Raw genomic sequence first — 13,676 nt, forward strand, 5'->3', positions numbered from 1 at the left:
TGGGCAGGCGCACATGTCCCCTGCGCTGGAATCTGAGCATGATGAGAGTAAATGAAAGAATACAGTGTCCAGTGTATTAGATAAACCGGACCAATACAATATCAATGGATCAGAAAGTGCAAAGTGCATACTAAAGTGCCAATATGCCAATTGAGGAAACATAACATATGAAATAATGTGGTCATGATGAAAATATACAAAATACAAAAATTACATGACAAAAGCTATATGTGTATTTCAATATAAATGTGTATATCCATTCCATCAGTAGAATGAAATAAAATAAAACACTGTGACACAATAGTGAACTGATAAATAGCATCATAATATCATACAGTGAACTGCTAGTCCCATAGAATGTAAAAAGCAAATATCAAAGAACACTCTCCATACTGAGTGTAACGAAGACATCATACATCATAAGTATTAGAGAATGGTAAACAAAAACTAACCCATTCAATAAAAGCAATATTTAAGTCCAAATATACATAAGTCCAAATATACAAAGGGTTAGTATGATATAGTTCACATCACCATAATGATTGACAGTTGTTGTATCCATTCATTAGCCCAGATGTCATGGAGGTACTTCATATGATTTACAGACGATGCGGCATCAATGTAATGCAATCACCCAATAGAACAATAATACCTATAAAAATAAAAGACAATAACAAGCACAAATTAAAAACATGAAAAACAGACACACAATATATAATAAATCCAGAGAAATTAGCCTACAGAAATGAAGTGAAGCTGAGTTGTTCGTTCAATCCATGTGACACCAATGTACCTAGAACCATAATCCATCCACATTCTCATTGAGATAGTAGGTGTTTCACGTTCCCTCCCCCTAATCCAGTGTGGGTCCTATCAATACCGCAGAGTCTAAGTTCTTTTGGATTACAAATATGTCTTTCTCTGAAGGGCCTCGGAATTGTTTTTAAAACCCTCATGTCGTTCTTCTCACGTGTTCTGACATGCAATTCATGCGAGGTGAGTCCTATGTAAATCAAATTACATGTGCATTTAGAATAATATATCACATAAGAGGTGTTACATGTGATATATCCTCTGATCTTGAACTCACGGGAGCCGTCCGTTGAGGAGAATTACATGGTTCCATCATGATTTTTACAGGCAAGGCACTCAGAGCAAGGAAAGAAGCCCATCTTAGGTTTACTTCCTCCAAAATTCACTGGGGCTTTGCCATGTAGTGGCTTTTAACAAGAATGTTGTGTAAATTATTACAACGTCTAGCTGTCATGTGGTAGCTCCGATAAATGTTCACGAAGCACTGGATCGCTTCTAAGGATTTACCCATGTTTTAATAAGATTGCTTGTATCTCATCCCATTTATGATTATGCGTAGAGAATCTGGTCATTGATTCTTTTGGTTTCATTCTGTCACTTTTATTGGCAAAACATTGTGGATTAAAGAGTGAAAGGTTTCCTATATGTCTCACTTTAGATCATGGCGGAGAGACCAGCAACACACTGTTGAAGCCAATTGTTGAACCCTGGAGTTAAGATTCTTATACGCATTAGATGGCTGTTGGCCGAACTATGCTCTGCCTGATTGTTTGTCGACAGCCATCTTGGTCATCTCTCCCATACAATCGAGCATTCATTTAGCTGCGCGCTCCTGTCTGCTCCATGAAAGAGCTGACGTCAGATGTATCTGGCGGTGGCTTATCTCCAGAGAACAAAGCGATCGACAGTAGGATATGAGACATGTCCTATGATTACCTTCCCAGTCAATTAGTTGACTGGTGCCCCCATGCACATTACAGTGTTGGCCAGACCCATCAACATCGGTGGTTGCAGCAGACATTAATCTAACGCGTAGGGAAGTGCTTTAAGTTGCCTTAAAGTAGGTTATAGCTGTTAATCTATTGGTTAAGCTAGCTGCTTAGGCCTCAGTTTAACGAAAGCCTCAAAAACCTGAATGCTTAACCTAGTCAAGCCAATAAGGAATTCAATTGCATAGCCAACATGTGATAATACATATCCACTAAATAGGCCACTGAAGGAAAAATGTATGGCCAGATGAGGCTTCCTCTGGCGATAGCAACTGGACTTTGTGTGTTTGAGCATCTGGAGCAGAGGTGATCCACTGTCCTCAAGGCCAGCTTTTCTTTTCAGAAAAGGGTTGTCTTTGTGAAACTATCTATTCAAATATTTTGGAATTCTTTGAGCCCCTGTGGAAGCATTGATGGTTGTGGATATATTGGGTGTCATACTGTTCTCACAGATGCATATGTGAAATATATGTGCAGGATTTTTTCTAAATGTTGTTAGAAGAGTATGACTAGTTAAGAACTTTTATTACCTGGTGATTTTTCATAGGAGTAAAAGCTATTCAATAGCAAAAATCTGTATCTAAAACTCATTATAAGAGCACAAACTTTAGGACAAGGGTAGGATCCTTTTTTAGCTTTCATCTGTGTTTTTTTTAACATTAGGAATGCTCCGATGCATTATAAATATTACAAGCTGTTGAAACTCTTTTGAAACTCGAAATCAAAGTAAAAACACCCTATAATAGAGTTGGATAATGTGCTCTCACTGGCAATCCAGTGCCTTTATTTCCTCTGCCATTCCCTACTGTTCTTTTGTATTAGAATTTAGAATAGTTGATTGTGTTAGGACTTTATATTAACACAAGTATATTATGCTGGTTTCATATGCAGAACAGGAAGTGATGGGTCTGGAAAATCTGAATTTGCTGTCGTACATACCATCTATTTAATTTTTATATTTCTTTATGAGATATGCAGACTCTGCGCTCTTACCTTCACATATTTAATGCTGTTTAGTATTTTTTTTTTAGAAAATGAAACAATAAGCATTACAATTGTGCATTAAGTGCAGAATGTAATTATCTGGCTTTATTGACTTGCATTCATAATAATTCTCTAAAATAGCACTAAAAGTGGTTCTCCAGTACCGGACATTAATCAATTTAGTATTAAATTAAAATAAAAACAGTGCATACTCACCTTCTGCTGCGGAGGCGTTCCAGCAATGTTGACCCTGCTGTGTTAGGGAATAACGTGGCTTGTGTCAGCTGCAACCTTTGCTATTCCATCAGAGTGGACATCCGCCTTTCTGGAATATTGATGAGATGTGGTTTTTGCCTTCCTCTGGACAAACATGTTAAAAGGGAACCTATCATGTAAAAAAAAACGCTATTAACTTGCAGATATGAGGTTAATCTGCAAGTTAATAGCGTTCTGGAACAGGGTCACCTCTGCACTAAGACCCATGCTGCTTGGAGGAAATGAACTGTTTCCTTCCGGCAACCTCGGGCTTTCAGTCATAGGGGTAGGCTGGCGCGGCTTCAGTCACTGCTCAGTGCATTGTTAGAGTAAGCTGTCCGTCAGAGACAGGGTGTGGTCACAGCCAACACTCCCTATGAGGTCGTAACTGAAACTGCACCGTCCACGCCTCTACGACTGAAAGCCCAAAGTTGCTGGGAGGAATAAAGTTAATTTGCTCCAAGCATCCGGGCTGTCGTTGTGGCGGCTGCATGACTTCAGAATGCTATTAATCTGCAGTTTAACCCCATATCTGCACATTTTTTTTACATCACAGGTTTTCTTTAAATTATAGGTTGAACTTGATGGACTTGTATCTTCTTTTAAGCATGAAATTATGAAACGGTTCAATTGTTTTGTACTGCTCGGATTAGAATGAAACTGAAGAAAGCTGCTGTCTCCTTCTGCTCTTGTGCTCTTTAGGTTATGATGGTAACTTGTCGCGCACTTTGCTGTAATCTCTGAAGGCTTTTTAAGGCCCACTCAGTAAGCTGCATACTGCCTGAGTTTTCAGGTAGTTTTGCATTCATTAGCAACCATATGCTAGTTATAGTGCGTTTACTAACTCTTCTCTGCGTATGTACATTTGACTCTGCTACTACTAGGTGTCTATCTGCCAATCCAGTTCTTCTGTTCAAGTGTGCTGCCTGCCAACTCTGCATGGATACAACAAGGTGCCTTTCCGGCACTGCTGTTATAAGGTGTTGTTCGCACTTCGACTTTGCTATTCTAGGGTACCTGACTTCATACACAGCTCTGCTACTCCAAGATGTCTGTCAGTACACCCTGCTCTATGTGCCACCTGGTTATCCTGCTCTGCTCTATTTATGCACCAACGCCTCTAGTCCGAGCTGTCCACCAAGTAGTACATCTTAGGGAATCCATCTCACCAGATAAGCCATAAAACTAGCGGAGATATTTTATAAGTATGCTACATTTTACTTTTACATTTTCTAACTACCCAATATGGAAGCTTGCAGAACATTTAGTAATTTAGGCTGATGGTTTCAACCTTATTGAGTCACTGGTGCTTCGTAAAGGTTTTTATTTTCCACGTTGTGGACAGAATTACATATGTGGAGGCTTTAACAATGACATGTCAAGAAATTAATCAATTGTTCAGTCAGTTTTTTAATTGCATTTTAGACATTTGTAAATTAACATGAAAAGGGGATCATGAATTTGAAGATGACATTACAGCCCGGAGACAGAAAAACTGGGCAGAATTCATCTCTGTCATCCACAGTGTCTGATCTGACAGTGACATTACTTGTAGTGGTCTAGCCAGCGATATCTCCTGTCCAGCTAAAAGCTGACAAAAATGAAGCCACTATGTAGAGATGAGCCAAGTGCGAGATTTGCAGTATGTTTTTATTGTTGTTATAATTATTATTGATTTTTATAAAGTGCCAACATCTTCTGTGGTATAAAATGTTGTAAGATAAGAGATTTACAGGTAATACCTTTACAAGAGATATATAATAGCAAAGTGACAGATACCTAGAGATAGATTTAAGAAAGATAGATATTAAAAAAATCATAGAAATGACAGATATAGGTAGATATGAGATGAATACATAAATATACAGTATATATATATAATGAAAGACATAAATAGATATATAGTAGATAGATAATAGAATAATCTATTCTAGCTTGAAGAAGGCTCACATACAGAGCTGAAACGTCGCATGATGGGCTATTAAAAGCTACTGGTTTTTGCACTATGATGGTGTACTGTTTCCATTCTTTCTACAGATAGCTAGATAGTTAGAGGAGATAGATAGATTGTGTAAGAGGGCTGCCGGAAAAGTCCTTGAGGGGAGATATGTGTTATCGTGGCTGTTAGCTGGGGTGATGTGAGCTCGGAAGCATGCTCCAGCACGTATAGTGCTGAGAGAGTTGTTTGGGCCATTCCAGGGCCGGGTTTTACAAGTGGTCATAAGAGATGGGTGAGAATGGTCGCTCACATATCACAATCCCAGGGGCATGGTTTGGCAGATAAAATGGAGGCTGAGTCTCTCATTCAGTGTTTGTGGCTGGAAGTGAGGAGACCTCCAGTGTGTGTTGTCAAAAAAACATTGATCTGAGTTGATGGACCAGCAGGTCTATATGGACTACTTTCTTGCAGTTCAGAGTGTGTTGCTAAAGGCACTGACCTGAGTGGGTGGACCCACAATACCACATGGACAAAGCTAGGAGGGATAGCCAATACTACAGAAGAGAGCGAGAGGATTCAAAAAGATATAAATAAACTGGAGCAGTGAGCAGCAACTAACAGAATGGTTTTTAATGGGGAAAAATGCAAAGTGCTACATCTGGGCAATAACAATGAAAAAAGCATATACAGAATGGGAGGAATAGGGCTAAGCAACAGCACATGTGAAAGAGACTTGGGTATACTAATAGATCATAAACTAAACATGAGTCAACAGTGTGATGCTGCAGCAAAAAAGGCAAATACAATTCTGGGATGTATTAAAAGAAGCATACAGTCTAGATCACATGAAGTCATTATTGCCCTCTACTCCTCATTGGTCAGACCTCATCTGTAATACTGTGTCCAGTTTTGGGCACCACATTTTAAAAAAGACATCAACAAACTGGAGTAAGTTCAGAGAACTCTCTGTTCCTCTCTGATAGTCTGGTATGGGGGAGCCACTGCGCATGACAAACTCCGATTACATAGGACTTTCAGAACAGCAGAGAGAATTATAGGTTCACCCCTGCCTAAAATCCAGGATCTTTATGATAAGAGTATTCGATCCCACGCATTGAAAATTTCATCCGATTCCTCTCACCTGGGACACTCCTCATTCCAACTACTCCCTTCAGGACGTCGCTTCAGAGTCCCCAAATGCAGCACCAACCGCCATATGAACAGCTTCTATCCACTCTCTGTTCAACAATTAAATCGTCATGTGTAGACTATATACTGTATCTGTCTTGCTAGATGTTACTTGTTGTATCTGTTGTTATATATTATGTTGCCTCTTTGCCACAAAGAATTCCTTGTATATATGTACTTGGCGATAATAAATTTGATTGATTGATTGATTGATTGAAGAGCCACCATAATGGTGACCGGTCTGCTAACCCTGCCTTATGAGGAAAGGTTGCAGGATTTGGGAATATTTAGCTTGCAAAAGAGAAGACTGAGAGGAGACTTAATAGCTGTCTACAAATATCTCAAGGGCTGTCACCTTGTAGAAGGATCATCTTTATTCTCATTTGTACAAGTAAAGACTAGAAGCAATGGGGTGAAACTGAATGGGAAGAGACACAGATTAGATATTAGAAAACACTTTTTGACTGTTAGGGTGATCAATGAGTGGAACAGGCTGCCATCAGAGGGAGTGAGTTCTCATTCAATGGAATTCTTCAAAACAGAGGCTGGATAGACATCTGTCTGGGATGATTTAGTGAATCCTGCTTTGAGCAGGGGGTTAGACCAGATGGCCCAGGAGGTCCCTTCCAACTCTACCATTCTATGATAATTTGTTTTCAGTTATGTTTTCTCATTGTGCCAGAAAAGGCTGTGTTTTGTTTTACCTCCTAGAGGGGTTTATGAAATGAAATAAACTTGCCTGGACTATTACATGAAAACTGCCTCCTGTGCCTACCTCAAGAGCAGACTCACAGAACACTGTGGGAGAAAGAAAGCGCCAATAGGGTCTTATCCAGTGATAATATAAAGCTAATACATTAGTTTGCACTCACCTATTAATCACACAGTTGGGTGTTGTGAGTTCATTTTCCCCTTCACCTTTGATGTCTGATTAACTCCCTCTGCTGGTGAAGAGAGGTAGTGAAATTGATTAGGATGGGAAGAACCTGTTATCTGAACAGGCGGAGTGTGATTGGACATCTGGAATTTATGAGTGGATATAAGGCAGCCAACGCCCTGCAGGGTTTGCTGGTGATCCTTTCAGCTCTGAGCTCTGGCATCCAGTTTTAGTTCCTGTCTACTAAAAGCTAAGTTTTTGCCCTACTATTATTCCATGAGATTTTGTCTGGTTTCCTTAGTGTTTGTATTCAGCCAGTCCTGGCTCAATTCCATTTTTGTCTCTGATCAGTTGATCTCTTCGCTCTGTTTTCAGAATATACCTGAGTGCTGATATAGTGATTTTGAAGTCTAGCGACTTCAGGGCCTTTTTTCCGATCAGACGGTTGGGACATTTTTGTAGGGTTTTTTGCGGATTGCAGCCAGCATCTTTTCTGTCCTGTCCTATCTAGTTAGTTGGGCCCCATCGTTTGCTCAGCCTGTCTTTCTGTCTGTGTTTGTGTTTTCATCTGTTTTTCACCGACAATACATGTTGGGGGCTGTCTATTGCTTTGGGGTCTGCTCTGGGGCAGTTTAGATTTCCCCTTTCTTTCTTTAGGCTTATGTAATTCTCCGGCTGTGACGAGGGGTCTAGGGCACCGTAGGAACCCCCCACGGCTACTGTTAGTTGTGGTGAATAGGATCAGGGGTCTGCAATCCGATGGCTACCAACCTCTCCGGTTTTCTGGACTTAGCTTGTATTTTTGTTTTCTCCTCCTCCGGTGACTCATTCATAACAGAATCACCAGCCACACCGCAGATTCTAGAGTACTCAATAGCAGGAAAGAATTGTAAAAAAAAAAAAAGTGTCAAAATTTTTTTTTTGTGTATATTTTTTCCTCTATTTCTCTTAGGCCGTAGGAGGAATTTTTTCTCAATGGAGATTGAGCAATTGTCTGATCGTGTGGAGCAGCTTGCTGCTGAAGTGTGGGGAATTTCCACCTACCTTGTTCATTCACATGCTGCTGAACCAAAGATCCCTACTCCTGATGTGTTTTTTGGGGATCGGTCTAAATTTCAGAATTTTAAGAATAATTGTAAATTATTTTTTGCCTTGAAGCCTAACTCATCGGGGAGCTCCGCGCAGCAGGTTAAAATTGTCATCTCTTTGCTGCGCGGCGATCCCCAGGATTGGGCGTTTTCTTTGAAACCTGATGATCCTATTCTGACTGATGTGAACGTATTTCAGGCCTTGGGGTTGTTGTATGATGAACCTAATGCTATTGATCAGGCTGAAAAGGCCCTGTTGGCATTGAGCCAGGGTCAGGATTCTGCAGAGTTGTACTGTCAAAAATTCCGAAAGTGGGCGGTCCTTACTACCTGGAATGATGGTGCCTTGGCAGCTCTCTTTCGGAAGGGTTTGTCCGAAACCGTAAAAGATACTATGGTGGGACTTCCTGTTCCCTCTGGTCTTGACGATTCTATGTCATTAGCCATTCAGGTTGATCGGCGTTTGCGTGAACGCAAAACTGTACGAGAGGTGTTGCCACCTGTTGAACAAATGTCTGAACCTATGCAATGTGATAGGGTTTTGTCTAGGGCGCAACGTCAGGAGTTCAGAAGGCATAATAAGCTGTGTTTTTTCTGTGGAGATGCCTCTCATATGATTTCTGTCTACCTTAAACGAGAGAAAAGTTTTGCACACGCATTTGCTGTGGGTGGTGTTCAACCTAAGTTTCTTCTGGCAATTACTCTGATCTGCTCCCTGTCCACATTTTCCGCTAAGGCTTTTGTGGATTCGGGAGCAGCTCTGAACCTGATGGACTTGGATTTTGCTAAACGTTGTGGGTTTCCTATGACACCTCTGCGGACGCCAATCCCTTTGAGGGGTATTGATGCTACTCCTTTGGCGAAGAATAAACCTCAGTTTTGGACCTAGGTGGTAATGCGGGTCGCCCCAGACCATCAAGAAAATTGCAGATTTTTGGTGTTGCATAAATTGCATGATACCATCGTTCTGGGGTTTCCCTAGTTGCAAATCCATAACCCAGTTTTGGATTGGAAATCTGTGTCTGTGGTGAGTTGGGGTTGTCGTTGTGCCCTTAGTGACGCTCCTGTTTTCTCCACCTCTCCCCAGTCGCATGATGTTCCTGACTATTTGGCTGATTTTTATGATGTATTTAGTGAGAATGAGTCTGCGTCTTTGCCTCCTCATAGGAGTTATGACTGTGCAATTGAGCTGAGCCCTGGGTGTAAATTTCCCAAGGGTCGACTTTTCAATTTATCTGTACCCGAGCACGAGGCTATGTGATCCTATATTAAGGAGTCGTTGGAGAAGGGTCATATTAGACCATCCTCTTCACCCTTAGGTGCTGGTTTTTCTTTTGTGGCCAAGAAAGATGGTTCATTAAGGCCTTGTATTGACTATCGTTCCCTCAACAAAATTACTGTTAAATATCAGTATCCGTTACCCCTGATTTCTGATCTATTTTCCAGAGTTAAAGGTGCTTGCTGGTTTACCAAGCTTGACCTCAGGGGGGGTGAATAATCTTATTCGCATTAAGCAGGGGGATGAATGGAAGACGGCATTTAATACTCCGGAGGGACATTTTGAGTAGCTGGTGATGCCTTTTGGGCTCACTAATGCCCCTTCTGTCTTCCAGTGCTTCATGAATGATATTTTCTGAGATTTTGTGGATACATTTTTGATCATCTTTCTGGATGATATTTTGATCTTTTCCAAGGATTGGGACTCTTATGTGGAACATGTTCGGACTGTGTTCCGGATTTTGAGGGAGAATTCCCTGTATGTCAAGGGATTGAAATGCCTTTTTGGTGTACAGAGGATTTTATTTTTGGGATTTATTTTGTCTCCGTCAACTATTGAAATGGACCCGGCCAAGGTACAGGCCATTTATGATTGGGTTCAGCCCACTTCTTTGAAGGCCCTCCAGAAGTTTTTGGGTTTTGCTAATTTTTATCGTAAATTTATAGCTAATTTTTCTGGTATTGCCAAACCATTGACTGATTTGACTAAGAAGGGTGCTGATGTGCTGAATTGGTCACCGGAGGCTGTTTCTTCCTTTCAGGAGCTGAAGCGAAGGTTCACTTCTGCCCGGTTTTGCGGCAACCTGATGTCTCACTCCCGTTTCAGGTAGAGGTAGACGCTTCTGAGATTGGTGTAGGAGCTGTTTTATCCCAAAAAGATCCTGTAACATCTAAAATGAATCCCTGTGCTTTCTTTTCCCGAAAGTTCTCCCCATCCGAACGTAACTATGATGTGGGGAATCAGGAACTGTTAGCCATGAAATGGGCATTTGAGGAGTGGAGACATTGGTTGGAGGGAGCTAAACATCAAGTCGTGGTCCTTACTGACCACAAGAATTTGATTTACCTGGAGTCGGCCAAACGCTTGAATCCTAGACAGGCTAGGTGGGCCTTGCTTTTCACACGTTTTGATTTTGTGGTCTCTTTTCTTCCGGGCACTAAGAATGTCAAGGCAGATGCCCTCTCTAGGAGTTTCTTTGCTGATTCTCCTATTGTGACCAAACCTGCGAGGGGGTAGTTCTTTCTGCCATCTCGCCCGATTTGAGACGTGCTCTGGAAGAGTTTCAGGAGGACAAACCTGAGCATTGTCCCATTGGAAAATTGTATGTTCCTGACCAGTGGAGGAAGAGAGTCATGTCTGAGGTTCATTGCTCCGCATTGGCTGGTCATCCAGGTATTTTTGGTACTAGAGATTTGGTGAGTCGGTCTTTTTGGTGGCCCGCCTTGTCTCGTGATGTCAGGAATTTTGTGCAGTCCTGTGGGACTTGCTCCCAGTCTAAACCTTGTTCTTGCTCTAGTGGGTTGTTGATGCCTTTGCCGGTGCCCAGGAGGCCATGGACCCATATTTCAATGGATTTTATCTCTGATATGCCTGTCTCTCAGATAATGACTGTTATTTGGGTGATTTGTGATAGATTCTCTAAGATGGTCCATCTTGTACCACTCCCTAAGTTGCCATCTTCCTCAGAGTTGGTGCCCTTGCAACAGGTGGTTCGCTTGCACGGGATTCCTGAGAACATTGTATCTGACAGAGGAGTTCAGTTTGTTTCTAGATTTTGGAGGACTTTCTGTTCCAAGCTGGGAATTCAGTTGTCCTTCTCCTCTGCGTTTCACCCTCAGACCAATGGGCAGACGGAGAGAACAAACCAGACTTTGGAGTCGTATTTGAGATGTTTTATTTCTGCTGATCAGGATGATTGGGTTTCATTTTTGCCCTTGGCCGAATTTGCTTTAAATAATAGAGCTAGTTCTGCCAATTTGATGTCACCTTTTTTTTGTAACTTTGGGTTTCATCCTCGATTCTCTTCAGGGCAGGTGGAGTCTTCTGCCTGCCCAGGTGTTGACACTGTGGTGGAGAGAATGCACCAGATCTGGGACCAAGTGGTGGATAAGTTGTCTCTCTCCCAGGAAAAGGCCCAGCGGTTTTCCAACCGGCATAGGACCATTGGTCCCCGGTTTAAGGTGGGTGATATGGTTTGGTTGTCATCAAAGAATATCTCTATGAAGGTAGCTTCTCCAAAGTTTAAACCTAGATTTATTGGACCTTACAAGATTTTGGACATTCTTAATCCGGTCTCTTTTCGATTGGCTCTTCCTGTTACATTCAAGATCCATAACGTGTTTCATAAGTCTCTGTTAAAGAAGTTTGTTGAGCCAGTAGTTCCTGTGGTGGCACCTCCTGACCCTGTATTGGTTGAAGGTAATGTGGAATATGAGGCTGAGAAGATACTGGATTCTCGTCTGGTTAGACGGAGACTCCAGTATTTGGTTAAATGGAAGGGTTATGGCCAGGAGGATAATTCTTGGGTCCCTGCATCCGATATTCATGCCGAAAGATTGGTTCGTGCTTTTCATCGGGCCCATCCTGATCGCCCTGGTGGCATGGATGAGGGCTCGGTGACCCCTCCTCAAGGGGGAGGTACTGTTGTGAGTTCATTTTCCCCTTCACCTTTGATGTCTGATGAACTCCCTCTGCTGGTGAAGAAAGGTAGTGAAATTGATTGGGATGGGAAGAACCTGTTATCTGAACAGGCGGAGTGTGATTGGACATCTGGAATTTCTGAGTGGATATAAGGCAGCCGACGCCCTGCAGGGTTTGCTGGTGATCCTTTCAGCTCTGAGCTCTGGCATCCAGTTTTAGTTCCTGTCTACTAAAAGCTAATTCCATTTTTGTCTCTGATCAGTTGATCTCTTTGCTCTGTTTTCAGAATATACCTGAGTGCTGATATAGTGTTTTTGAAGTCTAGCGACTTCAGGGCCTTTTTTCCTATCAGACGGTTGGGACATTTTTGTAGGGTTTTTTGCGGATTGCAGCCAGCATCTTTTCTGTCCTGTCCTATCTAGTTAGTTGGGCCCCATCGTTTGCTCAGCCTGTCTTTCTGTCTGTGTTTGTGTTTTCATCTGTTTTTCACCGACAATACATGTTGGGGGCTGTCTATTGCTTTGGGGTCTGCTCTGGGGCAGTTTAGATTTCCCCTTTCTTTCTTTAGGCTTATGTAGTTCTCCGGCTGTGACGAGGGGTCTAGGGCACCATAGGAACCCCCCACGGCTACTGTTAGTTGTGGTGAATAGGATCAGGGGTCTGCAATCCGATGGCTACCAACCTCTCCGGTTTTCTGGACTTAGCTTGCATTTTTGTTTTCTCCTCCTTTGGTGACTCATTCATAACAGTTGGGGCATATATAATCAAACAGCTGCTGCAGATGTACACGTCAGTGAACTGACAGATTCAAAACATCAGTTTGGAGAGAAAAAAATGTGGATATTACCCACACTGCTGTAGAAATAACAATTCAAGTTTTTGGTAATGCAACAATGGTATCTTATTCTTCTTTAATCTCTACGCATTTCAAAGTCAGTGCGACTTCTTCCACAGGAAACGCGTAGAGATTAAAGAAGAATAAAATACGATTGTTGCATTACCAAAATGTTTTATTGTTATATCTACAGCAGTGCCGGTAATATCCACTTTTTTTCTCTCCAAACTGATGCCTCAAGAGCAGCTGAGTGAGTACAGATCTTTTGTGAACTAATTTTCTGGTCTGCCTCTGGTTTCTGGTGAAGGAACTGTTTGTGCTGACAGAGCAGTTGTGGGTTCTCTTTCCGGGCTCCCTCTGGTGGTGGCAGGAGGTAATGAAGCTGATCTAATTAACAGAGACCTGCCACCTGATAATGATGACGACGATTGGACATCTGGATTTTCAGACTGGATTTAAGACAGCCGACTCCCTATTCCCATGCTGGTGATATTTTCCTGTCTCCTGAGGTCTTTGTTTTCAGCTCAGTTCCTGTCTTCTCAAGCTAAGTTTTCTCTGCTAATGTTCACATTTGATTTGGTTTTGTCTATTCAGTTTTTGTGTGGTCAGCCAGCCCCAGCTGGGGCTGTGCTGAATTTCCACTCTTATGTTACTGTATGTGCCAGTTTGCTTTTTGACCCTTCTTAGATTGGCCTCTTTTTGCTCTTTTCTCAGAATATGCCAGAGTGCTGATATAGTGGGAGAAGTCTAGTGACTTCAAGGCTTTTTTTGCTGTCAGAAGTGTTGGAC

General features: G+C 41.9%; 1 protein-coding gene across 3 annotated transcripts in view; it reads left to right on the forward strand.

The window, feature by feature from the left end:
- The window catches only part of LOC141083655 (uncharacterized), a 319,881-nt gene that overhangs the window by 89,807 nt on the left and 216,398 nt on the right, over positions 1-13,676 (forward strand). The gene's annotated exons all lie outside the window — the stretch shown is intronic.

Source organism: Dendrobates tinctorius, unplaced genomic scaffold (assembly GCF_039654945.1).
Source record: "Dendrobates tinctorius isolate UK_male_01 unplaced genomic scaffold, ASM3965494v1 ptg000020l, whole genome shotgun sequence".
Taxonomy (NCBI): Eukaryota; Metazoa; Chordata; class Amphibia; order Anura; family Dendrobatidae; genus Dendrobates; species Dendrobates tinctorius.